The sequence below is a fragment of the Notamacropus eugenii genome, chromosome 4, assembly GCF_028372415.1.
Source record: "Notamacropus eugenii isolate mMacEug1 chromosome 4, mMacEug1.pri_v2, whole genome shotgun sequence".
Taxonomy (NCBI): Eukaryota; Metazoa; Chordata; class Mammalia; order Diprotodontia; family Macropodidae; genus Notamacropus; species Notamacropus eugenii.
Window position 1 is genome coordinate 105,220,921 of NC_092875.1, and position 17,255 is coordinate 105,238,175.

Here is a 17,255-nt window from a genome sequence, read left to right on the forward strand (position 1 = left end):
ACTAGATAATTCCTAAATTTCCTTGCACCTCTAGGACGCCCTGGTTCAATGTTATGGAGAAATTGGTTTCAACTCAACATGAAGCAAAACCTTCCTGAGAGATAGCTCAACTTGGAATGTACTGTCTTCTGAAATAGTGAGCTCTTTTTCACTGCAGGTGTTCAAGAAAAAAAGAAGAGTATTTTCTGAAGATAGTTTAGAAGGGGTTCATTTATCAGGGAGGGGATGGTCATTGGTGTCTTCCAAATCTATGATTCTATGATTCTTGAATTTCCACAATAGATAACATCGAGCTGGAGAGAACAGGAACCTTAAAAGGTCTTTTCTTATTTATTCTTGAGAAGTTGTCTGAGGGTTACAATGTCAGCCTGTGCCTGCAGAATGACATTTCCATCCTATCTGCTCAGAATTAATTGGAGATATGCATCATAAAGGAAAATAAAAGCTGGGAGAAATAGATTTTTTTCTTTTCCTAATGGTGCTCTTTTTGTTTTGGCATATCAAATTGAAACCATTTTCTTAGCTCTAAAGAATTATTTTCAAATAATACTGAAACACAGTAGCCCTCAAAACAAAATTAAATAATTCCCTTCTCCTTCTTTGAACTCCCAGAATTTGCATACTGACCTAACTTACTCTAACTAGTAAATGTGGCACTGAAATAAGTCATTTTCATCGTATGTGACTGATTATCTTTAGCTAAGATGAGCCTACAAAAATCAACTCATGTGATGCACTTTCCCTGAATTAAGTGGGAGGATATTTGAAGGTAATGAAAGGAAGGAACAGGAACTATCATAACCTCTTACTGACACTGAAAATGTAATAAACTTGAATATTAAAATATCTTAGAAGCTAAGAGTTAATGAAAATTCTTAGAGAAAAAAATACTAATTCAATTGAATGACATTATAAACATGCATTTTCCTTGGGTATATGTCTTTCTCCCCCATGTCCTGACTCCTTGTACTTTTCTCTCCTCTCTTACATTTTCAAAGAAAATATTTTTTGCTTCATTTTCAGCTCCAAATTTTTCCCCTCTCTCCTCTTCCCTCTCTCCATTGAAAAAACAAGAAAATGGAAACTATTACAAATGTATATTAGCAAGCGAAATAAGTTCCTTTGCTCAAACAGACATGCAAACATATGCCTCAATCTGCACTCTGAGACCATCATCTCTCTTTCAGAAGATGGGTAGTATATTTCAGCCTAAGTCTGTTGGAATTATGGTTGATCAGTTTCTAAGACTTTCATAGTTGATTATCTTTACTGTACTGCTCTTACTGTGGAGTTTGCTCTCCTGTCTCTACTTTTTCTACTCACTTCATTTGGCATTAGTTCACAGAACAATGATATTCCATGACATTCACTGTTCAGCCATTCCCTTGAATGCATCTTCTCAGTTACCAATTCTTTGCCACCACCTGAAAATCTACTATAAATATTGTGTGTGTGTGTGTGTGTGTGTGTGTGTGTGTGTGTGTGTGTGTGTACCCTTTCCCTATTTCATCTTTTCTGGCTATAGACCTTGTAGGGGTATCACCACATCAAAGAGTACTTATAGTTTAATAGCTTTTGGTCCATAGTTTCAAATTGCTTTCTAAAACAATGGCCAGTTCAGAGCTCCATCAATAGCTCATTGATGAATGTGTTTTCCCACAGTGCCTCTGGCATTTTCAATTTTCTTCCTCACTTTTTTGGTCAAATTTTCCAATCTGTTGGGAGTAAAGGGATGCTTGAGAGTAATTTTTATGTGAATACCCCTAATTGGTTATTGTTTTTCATCCTCAAAGAGGACCAAAATGACATTACTAAGTTATAGTCAAGGCACGGTATATCCAGCTTTGACTGATCAGATTGAGATGAGCTTGGAAGGCTTTGACATAGGTGAGGCATAAATACTCCATATGAACTTATTGTGAGACAAATGAAAAGTCTGAGAGACAATGGTTCTGGGTAATTAATAATCAATTTATTAATTAGACTAGCAAATAATAAGTTGAGGTCAGTGGTTTCTCTAGGTAACTGAAGACTTTGGATGGAGGTTTTTCACAATGGAGATGTTTCTAAATTAGCACATGTCATGGTTCTTTTGTGTTAGCATAATTCTGCTTTGCTCATACAGCACAGCACCTTCTGATCCAGGCACACTATGCTAGGTGGTCCTATGCCAATGTCCCTAATTATTAGTGATTTAGAGCATCTTTTCATATGGCTATTGATAGCTTGGATTCTTTCACTGAAAACGGCTTGTTCATATCCTTTAACTTGGGGAATTCCCTCCCCTCTTTGCAGTTTGTCATGAATCCGGAATCATCAAATATAACTTTCCTTTTTTTCTTTTATAACCACCAAAACTGTTTTAACAGAAAAAAGCACTACTTATAGCCTTTTAAATTTAGCTAATGTTGTCATAATCATGATGCATAAATCAAATAGCACTGCTGAGGGTGATTTTTTTTTAACCATCAATTTTAATTCAAGGACTAAATAGTCCTTGTGTGCACACCTACTATGTGATAAACACTGTGCTATGTTCTTGGGAGTGTTGTGTAATTTTGTAAAAATTACACCTAAGCAGTACACGTAAAAGTACACCTAAGTAGGTGCATACCTGCTATGTGATAAATACTGTGCTTTGTTCTTGGGAAGAAATAAAAATAAAGTAAGATAGGTGGCAGTGTTATGCAATTTTGTAAAAAATATGACCAGATTTGGCATCACAGGATGGGTTCAGATAGTGGATCACTATCTGCTTGCTACCTATACTACTTTGGGCTAGTTATTAATCTTTTCTTGGCCTTAGTTTCCTCAGTTACTTAATGAGGGGTTTAGATGACTTGAATTTGAAGGTCCCAGCTCTGAATCTATGATATATGGAATCTGGCCTCAGTGAGCTTACAATCAATTATGAAAAATAAGATCTCTACACTGAATCATAGAAAGTTAGAAATATAAGGGAGTCCAGGGGTATGCTGGAGCCAGCTTATAATGACTCATGACAGCTGCTTGTTAAATTTTCAGTGTCAACATTTACACCTTGGAATTTGACAAATAAAAAAAATCAGGGTTTGATTTATTGTGAGACAAATGAGGAGTCTGAGAGACAGAGTTTCTGGGTAATTAATGATCATTTTATTAATTAGCCTAGCAAATAATCAAGAAGCTGAGGTCAGTGGTTTCTTGGGGTAACCAAAGACTGCATAGAGGTCACTGAATGTTTAAATACTTTTGGAAAAAGGGGTGTTCCTGATGGGTGGAAACCAATTCTGTTTGGTTAACAATTAATGAGAGAATGAATGTTATAATGAGAGTCAGATTTCTCTAATGAGGGACTGGGGATGTGACTTTGATCGTATCTGTACTCTTAGACAAAGAGACTCATTTCCACCCAGATCATTCAACCTCCAGGAAATCAGTACAAAAGAATCAGACTCATGACAATGCAGTTGCCACTTGCTGGAAAACATCTTGCCACCATCATCAATGCCTATGCACAAACCATGACTAATCTTGAAGAGGTCAGAGAAAAATTGTATGAAGACCTGGAGACCCTTATCATCAATGTGACAGTAGGGGAAAACCTTATAATTCTGGATGACTTTAATGCTAGAGTAGTTTCAAACTTCCAGACTTGGCAGGGAGTCCTAGGGAGGAATGGAGTTGGAAACAGAAACAGCAATGGTCACTTATTTCTGAAGTCTTGTACATCACTGAAGCCTTCTTATCATCATGTCTTCTGTTTACCTAAATGCAATAAAACTTCATGGATACACCCTTGCAGCAAACTGACATTTAATATAAAATGTAATTGTAAGGAGAAGAGACAGACAGTATGTGAGAATGATGAAGGCAATGTGAGGTGCAGAGTGCTGGACTGATTATAGATTTATCTCTAAGCTAAATAGTCATATTCAAACAAAATGTGGCAGCCCAAAGGCAATTAATATCAACAGATTTGAGCTCTTCTCTGAGGGAACAGTTTGTTTCTAAGAGATGGAAAATTAAGCCAATATACAGTTGGCAACAATGGAGCAGAAAAGGAATGGGCAGCTTTCAGAAACTTCTTTTACAGCACTACATTTGCTCATTTGAGTCAGAACACTTGCAAACATCAAGACTGGTTTGATGAAAATGATGGGAAAATTCAGAAGCTGTTAAATGGAAAAGGAGATATCCACAGGGTTTTCTATCATGATAGTTCATCTATCTCTAAGAAGAAGACATTTAATTCCATCAAAAGTAAAGTACAAGAGAAAGTTAGAGAGATATAGGATTCTTTGCTCAGTAAAAAGGCAGTTGAAATTCAGTTTTATGCTGATAGTAACAATCTAAAGCACTTTTGTGATGCCCTGAAGGCTATTGGCTGATGGAGCCACATTGATTTAGTGATAAGGACCTGATCTTAGAGAGATAGACTGAACACTTTCATAGGGTTCTCAACTGACTCCTACCAATCAATGCTGAAACCATCCATTGTTTACCTTAGGTTAGAGTCAATCTTTCCTTAGGTGAAGTTCCAACTAAAGAAGAGGTTTTGAATGCACTTAGGCTCCTTAAGTGTGGCATAGAACCTGGTGCTGATTGTACTCCAGCTGAGATGAACGTGGTAAGGGGTCCATTGCTCATATAAAGGCTCCCATTCATTTTAATTCTTCTATGCAACATGACTAATGTGAAAATGTGTTTAATAGGAATGCATGTGTAGAACCCATAGAAGATGTCATGCTGTCTTGGGGAGGGAAGGAGAGAAAATGTGTAACTTATGGAAATGATTGTTGAAAACTGAAAACAAATAAATTTTAAAAAATTGGAAAAATGAAGCTGACTGAAATTTTCTGGGTTATATGGCAAGATGAGGTTATTCCCTAGGAGTTCAAAAATGACTCCAATGTCCATCTCTATAAAGTTAAAGGAAATAGATTGTCCTGTGACAATCACAGGAGGGTCTCTCTGTTAGTCATTGCTGGCAAGATTCTAGCCAGAGTTCTCCTTAATAGGTTGATCCTTCATCTTTGGAAGATGGTCATCTATCTGAGAGCCAATGTGGATTCAGAAAGGGTGGAGAAATAATCAATATGTTATTTGCTGCCTGACAACTCCAGGAGAAATGCCAGAAGCAGACCAGAGTTCTGTATACGATATTTTTAGATGTGACCAAAGTCTTTGGTTGTGAGGGTTTATGGAAAATTATGTCAAAATTTGGTTGCCCAGAGAAGTTCATCAGCATTGTATGTCAATTTCATGACAGCATGCTTGCCCAGGATCTGGTTAATGGACAACACTCTTACGCTTTCCCAGTCACCAATGAAGTGAAACATAACTGTGTGTTTGTTCCCAGCATGGCATGCCCTCATCAGAGAAAGTGCCATGTTCTATAAGCAAAGCAGAATTTAAGTAGCTCAAAAGAAATGCGAGATGTGCAAATTTAGAGAATCCCCCCAAATATTTACGTTGACTATTTGTGTCCCACCTGTGGTGGAGCATTCTGAGCTTGTGTTGGTCTGATCAGCCACAGTCTTCACACTGTAATTTGACTCTACTATTGTGCTGTCATTTTGGTCCTCTTCAAGAAAGAAAGACAACCACCAACTAACAAAAGAGTCTATTCTCCACCCAGACCACTTAAGTTGAACAACAGGAAGAAGTCACCTAGATTAGATTCTCTTTTGCACTTTAATCAGAAATAAACTTTCCCAATTGGGTGGAGTCCTGCCCAAGATTGAGAAGGATGTTCCTAGGGTTAGGTCAATTTTATCATCAGCCCTGTCTTTCAGAGGCTACCTTGACCTACCAGGTCTAGGCTTTGAATATGCAGGCAAAAAAAAAGTATTTTGGGGTCTCATATGTAAAATTGGTAATTAATATATAAAGAAAATAGTTATTCTCAATTGTTTGTTAATTGTCTAGATTTAAGAAAGTGATGGAGAAAAAGTTAATGATATTGATTAAACTTAAAAGTGTGTCATTTTTTTTTCTTGTAGAAATGGTTGCTAACCATTTGCTAGCATGTCACTAGAAGGGACAGTAAATAATGTCTACTCTAATCTCTTCATTTGGCAAATCACCAGAATGTTATGATCATAATTTAAATTTAGAACGAACCTTAGAGATCATTCAGGTTAACTTAATCATTATAGAAATCATGGAACTAACACCCAGAGAAGGTCATACAATTTGTAACTGGTGGAGTTGGGACTCAAACCCAAATGTTCAGATTCTAACAGATTTGGGGTTAAACCTCAGTAAGTACAGAATTAATCACCATATTGTGTGGTAGAGACAATAGAGCCCTCCCCCAGAGGGGAGGAAGATGTGGTTAAGCACTGGAATGGTTAAGGGAGGTTGATATAATAATTACACTACAGAATAGAATATACACACATTAGAACTACAACAACAATCCATTTGGGCTGATCAGTGAGGATTTCCTGGAGTACACATAATGTAATGGGCAAATTTTGGAAGCAAAAGCCATTTCAGGTATAGATAATGATGCAAACAAAGGCACATAGCTGGAAAAGTGATTAATGTGTACAGGGGAAGTAAGTAATCCATCTTAGCTTGAGTAAAATGAATATGGAGGGGAGTAGCATGAGTTCTATGCCAAGAACTGAATAATAGAAGATGAAAAGATAGTAACCACAGAAAACAGGAGGAATCTTGGGAGTAGGGTTTTTTAATTGGTTATTCCATTGCTGGTAATACATGAATGAATAAATGACATTTATTATATACCAAGAGCTATAAGAACTCAGTAAAAAATGCAAAAGCAATATGGTTATTGCTTTAAAAGAACCTCCGTCCTAGTAGGGGGAATAATATATAAAGGGAAGTGGTAGACAGAAGTATGTTGTGTTTGAGCATGACACAACTTGGTGAGTGGAGCCATGTGGGAGGAAATTGCTACACATTTCCCAGAAACAATAGTTCTATCATTTTGATTACTGTCCTCAGCATTGAGGGGGAGAGGTACATTCATGGTGGTAAGGCAGGTGGCAAAGAAGTAGCTGTTAGCTAAATGGGATATGAAATATTATCTGGGACTTTTTAGGCATTGAGATCATGTACTGATTCCCTTTAATTCTAGTGCCTTTTCCCTGTTGACTATTTCCAATTTATCATGTATATGTACATATATATATACATACATACACACATATAATTTGTACAAATTTACATTTGTGTTTATCTCTATTTATGCATAATTATACTGTATGTGTAAGCATATAGTTTCTTTGTATGTTCTCTCCCCTATTGTTGACAGCTAGGTGGTGTAGTGAATGGAGCACTGTACCTGGGTTTAGGAAAACATGAGTTCAAATGCAGCCCCAGACGTTTCCCAGCTATGTGACTCTGAGCAAGTCATCTAACTTCTGTCTGCCTCAGTTATTACTACTGTTAAATAGGGATAATAATTGCACCAATGTAACAGCGTCTACCTTCCAAGACTATTGCAAGAATCAAAGGAGATAATATTTGACTAGAATTTGGTACCATATTTGGCACATTGTAGTTACTGAATAAGTGCTTGTTCCCTTTCCGTCCTATCCTTCCCTGACTCCAATCCGCATTGGACTGTGAGTTCCTTGCGAGTAGCAGTCTTTTACTTCCTTTGTATCCTCAGGAATTAGTATAGTATTGAGTGTATAGTAGTCACTTTAGAAATATGTATTGACTAATTAGCTCAAGATTGGAGCAAGTATCACCACATGGGGGCGGTTCCAAAGGTGAGCATATTACATGACCTGGGGTGTGGTCTCAGACATATCTCATGTCTTGTGCTGTTAAGGCTCTAATGATTGAGAAACTCACTCAATGACCTTTCTACTCTAGGTTCTTTGGAGAAAGAATTATAGGCCTCTTTGGCCTGGAAGAATATGGTCCTGGTTCTCCAACCTGAGGGGACTCTGGTACCTAGAGATGGAAAGTTTCACACCTCGCAAAGGCTAATATCTCTAAGTATTCGGTTGAGATGATGGAGACTCCTGGGAAACACATGGGATTGAGGGCTTTAGCAGCAACTGGTTATTTATTAGTTGAATGCCTGAAATTAGTCATTTGTTATGGGGCATTATTTAGAGATCATTATAATTTGTGTTAACTCACATAAAATTTTCCATGTAAATAATGTACATTATAAGCCTATATTACTCCCTGGGAAGCATAAGGAAAGAATGGTTAAAATAAAATAGTCATAAGTAACTAGATGGCACAATGGGTAGAACACTGGACTTGAATCAAAAAACCTTGAATTTGAATCATGCCTCAGACCCTTGCTAGATTTGTGACCCTGGGTAAGCCAAGTGGCCAACTTCTTTCAGCTCAGTTTCCTCATCTACAAAATGGGGATAACAATAGAATCTACTTCATAGTGCACACAGTTAGCCTTTAATAAATGCTTGCTGCCTTGTTAGAATCAAATGAAACAAAGCCCATAAAGTGCTTTGAAACTCTTAAAGTACTATTTAAAGGCTATTTCTCCTCCCCCTCCTCCTCCTCCTCCTCCTCCTCCTCCTCCTCCTCCTTCTTCTTCTTCTTCTTCTTCTTCTTCTTTTTCATTCTTCTTTGTTCTTCTTCTTCTTCTTTTTCACAATAGCAATAATCTTGAAGGCATAGGGAATACTTAATTGATTGTAATAGCAGGAAGTGTGGTAGAGTAGGAATAACAGTGGTCTTGGGAGTCAGAAGTTCCAAATTCAAGTGCTAGATTCACCACTTAGTATCATGCATTTATAAGGGACCTAAAATATCATCTATACCAATTCCTTGATTTTAGAAATGAGGAAATTGAGACCCCCAAAATGTTAACTGCTTGGCCCAAATACTTATAGATAATAAGTGGCAGAGCCAAGATTCCAGATTCTCCATTTCCAAATACAACTCTTCCTTTTCTCCCTTTCCCCAACAGTGTCACATAGCCTCATCATTCTGTATGGCAATTGGAAAGTCACAATTGATCTTCTGTTTACTCATCTGTAAAATGAAAATATTAATACTTACATTAAAATCCATGATTCTACATTCTCCTCAAATTCCACAAGGTTCTCTGTCTCATCAAATGCTGGATTATTTTCCTTCATTTTGCAGTATTTACGCATAGATGCCTGAAATAATTTACTAGAACTAGAGTACTTGTTTCCTTCTGTTGTTACTGTTTTTCTTATTGATCTGTCTGTTTCTGTTCAAAGCCTCTGAGATTTATTCTTCTTGAAATCTTTGGTACTTTCAATCATTTTCCCCTGACTTATTTTCCTTATTCCTCACTTTTTGATTCCCTATCTTCTGATTGTGATTTCCTTGGGAGCTGGATGGCAAAGCATCTCATCCTCCCCTACTGGGCAATTTACTATTCACCAGCTTAGGTCTCTGTCCCAAATGATTTTTGTGTGGTCAGAACTGGTCCCAGGTCAGTACTCTGCTCTTTTCTTCAGGCTTGGTAGAGTGCTGGACAGTTCCCCTCACAAATGGTATCCTATCTTGTGGTCTGTCTCACTCTTTCTGTTCCTTGGTTCTCTGACAGCAATGGCAGTTCAGAGCCTGTTTTCCCTGGCACCAGCAGGGAAGGGCTTTGCAGCACTATTTCCTCTGGGTTGAAGTCTCTGGAAGGCTTTTACTATTGCAGAGTTATGGCCAAGCTGACTTCTGAAACCTGAGAAAGCTTCTGAAGCCTGGAGCTGCGGTCTCCACAGGGCTCAAAAGAGGGAGGGGGAGTCAGTCTAGGATTAAGTTTTGGTGTAAATCTGTGTTGTGTCCTTAGGTCTGCCAGCACAATCTCAGTATAAGTAGCATGGGAGACGTAGAAGAAGTGCTGAATGAACTTAAGGTTAGTGAATATCAATTCCAGCAAGCTACAATGGAATTCTACATGGTTTGGAAATGGGCCAAGGAATTTTGTGGGCCATTTTCATATTGAATTTTCACCTTCCAAGACTAAAAGAAATCTGGAAGGGCATATAATGTTTTCCCCTTGAATAGACAGATGCTCCTCTTAAAAATTCAGGCAAATTCACTTTAGACCTAAGAAAAGGATAAGTTTCCATATGACACATGGAGATGAGGCATCATGAGCAACATTACAATGAAATGCAAATTTCATTGTTCTGCTAGTGCAGACAGAAAGCAATTCACACAATAGGGACATTTCTTTAGTTAATAGGAATGGGGAAAAAGAATGCCTGCCCAGTTGAAAACATGTTGATAACTCCAACACTAGAAACAAACAAACAAAAAAATCATAGTGGGAGAAGCCTTCTTTTAAAGTGTTTGCTCCTTGATTAAGGGTGGAGGGGAGGAGCTGAACGGAAGAATTTCATGTTGTTTCTGCAGCTCAGGATAGCTGAGGATTCACATTTCCCATGGAGATGGTGACTTTGCTGGGTAGATTATAGGGCTAAGCTCTTGTCTTCCTGTACCTAATTACCTTCATCATAGAATCAATGAAATGTAATGAGATGGTACATGATAAGTGCTTTACATATAAAGTGACATATAAATATTAACTTGTTGTTAATGTTATTGTTGTACCTGGCACATGGTAGGCAATTAATAAACACTTGTTGACATGACCTTCTCTGTGCTTCTCCCACATCTTTCCCAGGAGGCACCAGTGTCCTAATAATGACAGCAGTGGTTCACATTTTGATAGCAATTAATGCTTTCTCTTAGACATCTCAAAGTGGATGCATGTCCTGTAGACATTTGTGAACTCAGTAAGTCCAAAGCTGAGCTCATTTTCTTTCCTTTAAAACTCATCCCCAACCTAACTTCCTTATTACTGTTCAGGTCCAGTCATTCATTCTCCAAACCTAGGTGTTATTCTTACTCCTCATTTTCTCTCACTCTCCATCTCCTGTCTCTCACTCCCTAAGATCTCTCAATTTTACCTTTGTAACATCTCTCATATAGGCTACCTTCTTTCCTTTGAAGCTGCCACCATGCTACTCTAGGCCCTCATTATCTCAGAGTCTGACTACTACAATAGACTGTTGATTGGTCGTCCTGCCACAAATCTACCCCCATTCCAGTATATCCCCACTCAATGTCATATTAACCTTCAAAAAGGACAGATCAGACCATGTCACCTTCCAACTTATTCAGTCAATTTAAGGGGTTCCCTATTATCTCTAGGATCAAAACAGAATCTTGTTGGCATTCAAGTTCCTTCACAACTCGATCCTTTTCTAGTTTTCTAGCCTTCTTATACCTCACTCCCCTCAAATCTCTGCATATACTTTGTGATCCAGTGACGTTGGTGTCATTGCTATTCCTTGAACAAGGTGCTCCATCTCCTGACTCTGGGATGTTTTCACTGGCTGTTTCCCATGTGTGGAATAATCTCCTTCCTCATCGCTGCCTCCCAGATTCCTTGGTTTCCTTCAAGATCCAACTAAAATCTTATCTTTTATAATAATTCTTTCCTGAACTGCTTTAATACTAATATCTTCTCATTGATTATCTCCAATTTATACTTTATATATTTTGTGTGTACATTGTCTCCTCCATTAGACTATGACTTCCTTGAGAGCAAGGACTCTTTCTCTTTCTGTCTTGCTTCCCTCCTTCCTTCCTTCCTTCCTTCCTTCCTTCCTTCCTTCCTTCCTTCCTTCCTTCCTTCCTTCCTTCCTTCCTTCCTTCCTTTTTTCTTTCTTTCCTTTCCCCTTCTCTCTCTACCCCCTCCTCCTCTCTATATTTCTAGCACATAGCACAATGCCCAGAACATTGTAGGTGCTTAACAATGTTTATTGACAAATTACTGACTGACTGCTTTGTAAAACTCTTCATAACAACCCAATGAAATAAGAAATACAAGTGTTATTCGGCTCTTCTTACAGATAGAAATCATTGTGCCACATTTGATCTCTGTATTATGAGATTTTATCTTTCCGGTCCAAACCTTTTACTTTACAGATGAGGACACTGAGAGTGAGGAGGAAGCAAAGGAAGTACCAGTCAGTTAATGGCAGACTTGCCATAAGAACACATAAATTTTACTTGTATTGTAATGCTCTTGTTACAACACCTTGCTATATAGATTCAGAATCAGGCCTAGTTATCACAGAATCTTAGAGCTACAAAGGGACTTGAAATTTTCATCATTTCACAGGAGACAAATTAAAATTTTAAATTCTCAGAATTTCAAATTGAATCATAATCAATATTCATGGCTTCACCTTTTTGCCCCTCAAAGGAATAATTTGCAGTTTGTGTTAGAAGTATTTCCACAACGCCTGGTGGATCTCAAATTGCTCCTTGAAGTTACTGACAGAGATAGACAGTCCAACTTGAGATATAGGACTTAGGGATGGAAAAGCTGCTGGAGGTCATCTCATAAAATGTTCTCCTTCTCCAGAAGAGGGACTATGAGGCCCAGGGAGGAAAATAACTAAAGGGCACAGCTGGAAAAAATATTTTTGGTTCTTCTTAATGTTCCTTGTCAGTTTGAACTCATTCTGAGTATCAGCAAAACTGACAGAATTGTCTCTGTTTTCTATCTCTTGAAGACACATGAACCTGTTACTACCATTATCCTTATTATAGCCATTTTGTATCTCTTGTGGCCAGAAACAACTACTCTTTCTCCCAGGCCACACATACAACCTGAAAACATACCTGTACTGCAACCCAAGGTGAATAAGATGATTGTAGTAAGACCTGAAAGGGACCTTAGAAGACATCTAGTCCTGCTCCCTCATTTCATAAACGTACATATTGGGGCTTAGAGACATGAGTTGATTGACCCAGGATTACATAGCCAGCAAGTGTCTGAACCATGGTTGTTTTGAATCTCAAACACTCTTTAAGATAAGCATCATCTATACTGGGTTAAGATCAAGGTAAGTGTCTATCCCACTTGTTCCTTTGTTTAGAGACACTATTCAAGTCACATATAACTTTCCTGATGCAATTAGGTGGTATAATGGATAGAGTACCAGGACAGGAGTCAGGAGGACCTGAGTTCAAATCTCACCTCAGACACTTGACACTCACTAGCTATGTGACCTTGGGCAAGTCACTTAACCCCAATTGCCTCATCCTGGGTCATCTCCAGTCATCCTGATGAATATCTGGTTGCTGGATTCAGATGGCTCTGGAAGAGAAGTGAGGCTGGTGACCTGCACAGCCCTCCCTCACTCAAAACAAAGTCAAGTGCAAGTCATGTCATTATTTCTCTGATGACATGGTCTTCTTCGGCAATGAAGGACGAACACACACACACACACACACACACACACACACACACACACACACAACTTTCCTGACTCCTAAAAGGGTAGAATGGAGGGGTAGATCAGTGGAATAGATTAGGTGCACAAGACACAGTAGTCAATTATTATAGAAGTCTACTGCTTGGTAAACTAAAGGACCTCAGCTTCTGGCATAAAAACTCACTGTTTGATAAAAACTGCTGGCAAAACAGGAAAATAGTGTGGTAGGAGCTGGGTATAGATCAATGCCTGACACTATACACAAGAATAAGGTTCAAATGGATGCATGATCTAGGTATAAAGACTGATACTATAAGCAAATTAGGGAAGCAAGGAACACTTTATTTGTCAGATTTATGGAGAATGGAGGAATTTATGACCAAACAAGAGATAGGGAGTATTATGAAATGCAAAATGGATATTTTTGGTTGCATAAAATTGAAAAGTTTTTGCACAAACAAAGCCAATGCAACCACAGTTAGGAGGGAAGAAGAAAACTGGTAAAGAATTTTTACAACTAGTGTCTGTGATAAAGGCCTCATTTCTAAACTATATAGAGAACTGAGTCAAATATACAAGAATACAAGTCATTCTCCAATTGATAAATAGTCAAAGGATATGAACAGGAAGTTTTCAGAGGAAGAAATTAAAGCTATCATATGAAAAAATTCTGTAAATCATTATTGATTAGAGAAATGCAAATCAAAACATCTCTGAGATACCACATCACACCTATCAGAGCGGCTAACATGACAAAACAAGAAAATGATACAAGTCGGAGAAGATGTGGGAGAGTTGGAAAACTAATTCATTGTTGGTGGAGCTGTGAGCTCATCCAGCCATTCTGGTGAGCAATTGGGAACTATGCCCAAAGGGCTATAAAAATGTGCATACCCTTTGACCCAGTAATACTGCTTCTAGGACTGTATCCCAAAGAAATCATAAAAATGGGAAAAAGACTCACATGTACAAAAATACTTATAGCACCTCTTTTTATAATGCCCAAGAACTGGACATTGAGGGGATGCTCATCAATTGGGGTATAACTGAACAAGTTGTGGTATTTGAATGTAATGGAATACTATGGTTCTGTTAGAAATAATGAACAGGTGAATGTCAGAAAAATCTGGAAAGACTTATGTGAACTGATTCTGAATGAAGTGAGCAGAACCAGGAGCCACAGTGTTCTAGGACTGTTTCTGATAGACTTAGTCCTTTACAGCAATGCAAGGGCCTAAAACACTTCCAAAGTACTCATGATGCAAAATGCCATCCACATCCAGAGAAAGAACCATAGAGTCAGAAAGCAGAATGAAGCAGACTATTTTCTCTTTTGTTATGTTTAGATTTGTTTAGTTTTGCTCATAGTTTCTCCCATTTTTAAAAATTCTTCTATGCAACATTACTAATGTGAAAATGTATTTAATAAGAATGTTCATGCAGAACCCATATAAGATTGTATGCTGTCTTGGGGAGGGAGGGGAAAGGAGAGGGAGAAAATTCAAAAGTTGTGGAAGTGATTGTTGAAAACTGAAAATAAAATTAATTTAAAAAAAGGGTAGCATGGCTTTAACAGGAATTATGACTTATCACATCCCTTGAAGAATACTGGGATCAAGGAGATAATTAGGAGCTCAGGGCTTTCTTGACCAAGCTAATTTCTGTCTTCTTTTAGGTTTAAGTTAAGTCTATGTAAGTAGGTGGTGCAGTGGATAGAGTGCTAGACCTGAAGTCAGGAGTACTCATCCTCCTGAGTTCAAATCTGACCTCAGACACTTCCTAGCAGTGTGACCCTGTGCAAGTCACTTAACCCTATTTGCCTCAGTTTCCTCATCTGTAAAATGAACTGGAGAAGGAAATGACAAATTACTTCAGTATTTCTGCCAAGAACATCCTAAATAGCTTCAAGAAGAGTCAAACATAACTGAAACTAGTAAACATGCAAGCAAGTCCACCACTAAAATATTCCATTTGTCAGACCAGCAGAATCCTCTGAACCCACTAGGAGGAAACCATGAATGACAGACTTTTTTATTAATTAATTAATTTTTTTTCTGTTTTCTACAATCACTTCCATATATCTTAGATTTTTCCCCCTTTCTACTTCTTCCTTCTCTGAGGTGGCAAGCAATCTTATATAGGTTCTACATATACATTCTTATTAAACACATTTTCACCTTAGTCATGTTGCACAGAAGAATTAAAATGAATGGGAGAAACCATGAAATTAAAAACAAAACAAAACATAACAAAAGAGAAAATGGTGTGCTTCATTCTGTGATCCAATTTCATAATTCTTTCTCTGGATGTGGAAGGCATTTTACCTCAAGAGTCCGCTGGGAATATTTTAGGTCCTTGTATTGCTGTGAAGGGCTAAGTCTACCAGAAAAATTCCTTGCATACTGTGATTGTTGCTGTGTACAAAGTTCTCCTGGTTCTGCTCCTTTCACTCAGCATCTGTTCATATCAGTCTTTCCAGGTCTCTCTGAAGTCTTTCTGTTCATCATTTCTTATAGCACAATAGTATTCCATTACATTCATGTATCACAACTTGTTCAATCATTTCCCTCGATTTCCAGTTCTTGGCCACCACAAAGAGAGCTGCTATAAATATTTTAGTACATGTGGATCCCTTTCCCATTTTTATGATCTCTTTGGGATACAGTCCTAGAAGATATGTTGCTGAGTCAAAGAGCATACACATTTTTTAAAAATTTATTTATTTAACTTTTAACATTCATTTTCACAAAATTTTGGGTTCCAAATTTTCTCCCCATTTTTCCCCTCCCCCCACCCCAAAACATCCAACATTCTAATTGCCCATATCACCAATTTGCCCTCTCTTCTATCATCCCTCTCTTCCCTTGTCCACAACTTCTCTGTTGTCCTGTAGGGCCAGATAACTTTCTATACCCCATTACCTGTATTTCTTATTTCCTAGGAGCAAGAACGGTACTTGACAGTTGTTCCTAAAACTTTGAGTTCCAACTTCTTTTCATCCATCCCTCACCACCCATTCCCTTTGGGGAGGCAAGCAATTCAAAAGAGGCCATATCTGTGTAGTTTTGCAAATGACTTCCATAATAGTCATGTTGTGTAAGATTGTCTTTCCCTCCATCCTATCCTACCCCGCATTGCTTCTATTCTCTCTTTTGATCCTGTCCCTCCCCAAGAATGTTGACTTCAAATTGCTCCCTCCTCCCATTGCCCTTCCTTCCATCCTCCCCCCAACCCTGCTTATCCCCTTCTCCCCCACATTCCTGTATTGTAAGATAGGTTTCCATACCAAAATGAGTGTGAATTTTATTCCTTCCTTTAGTCAAATGTGATGAGAGTAAACCATGTTTTTCTCTCACCTCCCCTCTTTTTCCCTCCACTAAAAAGTCTTTTACTTGCCTCTTTTATGAGAGATAATTTGCCCCCTTCCATTTCTCCCTTTCTCCTCCCAATATATTTCTCTCTCACCACTTAATTTCATTTTTTTAAGATATGATCCCATTCTATTCAATTCACTCTGTGCTGTGTGTGTGTGTGTGTGTGTGTGTGCATGTGTGTGTGTGTGTGTAATCCCACCCACTACCCAGGTACTGAAAAGTTTCAAGAGTTACAAATATTGTTTTTCCATGTAGGAACGTAAACAGTTCAACTTTAGTAAGTCCCTTATGACTTCTCTTTGCTGTTTACCTTTTCATACTTCTCTGCATTCTTGTGTTTGAAAGTCAAATTTTCTTTTCAGCTCTGGTCTTTTCATCAAGAATGTTTGAAAGTCCTCTATGTCATTGAAAGACCATTTTTTCCCCTGAAGTATTATACTCAGCTTTGCTGGGTAGGTCATTCTTGGTTTTAATCCTAGTTCCTTTGACTTCTGGAATATCATATTCCATGCCCTTCGATCCCTTAATGTAGAAGCTGCTAGATCTTGTATTATCCTGATTGTATTCCCACAGTACTTGAATTGTTTCTTTCTAGCTGCTTGCAATATTTTCTCCTTGACCTGGGAACTCTGGAATTTGGCCACAATGTTCGTGGGAGTTTCTCTTTTTGGAT

At 38.1% G+C, this 17,255-nt stretch overlaps 1 pseudogene; it reads left to right on the forward strand.

Annotated features, from left to right (window-relative positions):
- Nucleotides 1–3,443: 3,443 nt before the first annotated feature.
- The window catches only part of LOC140502297 (CD9 antigen-like), a 141,577-nt pseudogene continuing 127,765 nt past the window's right edge, over nucleotides 3,444–17,255 (forward strand).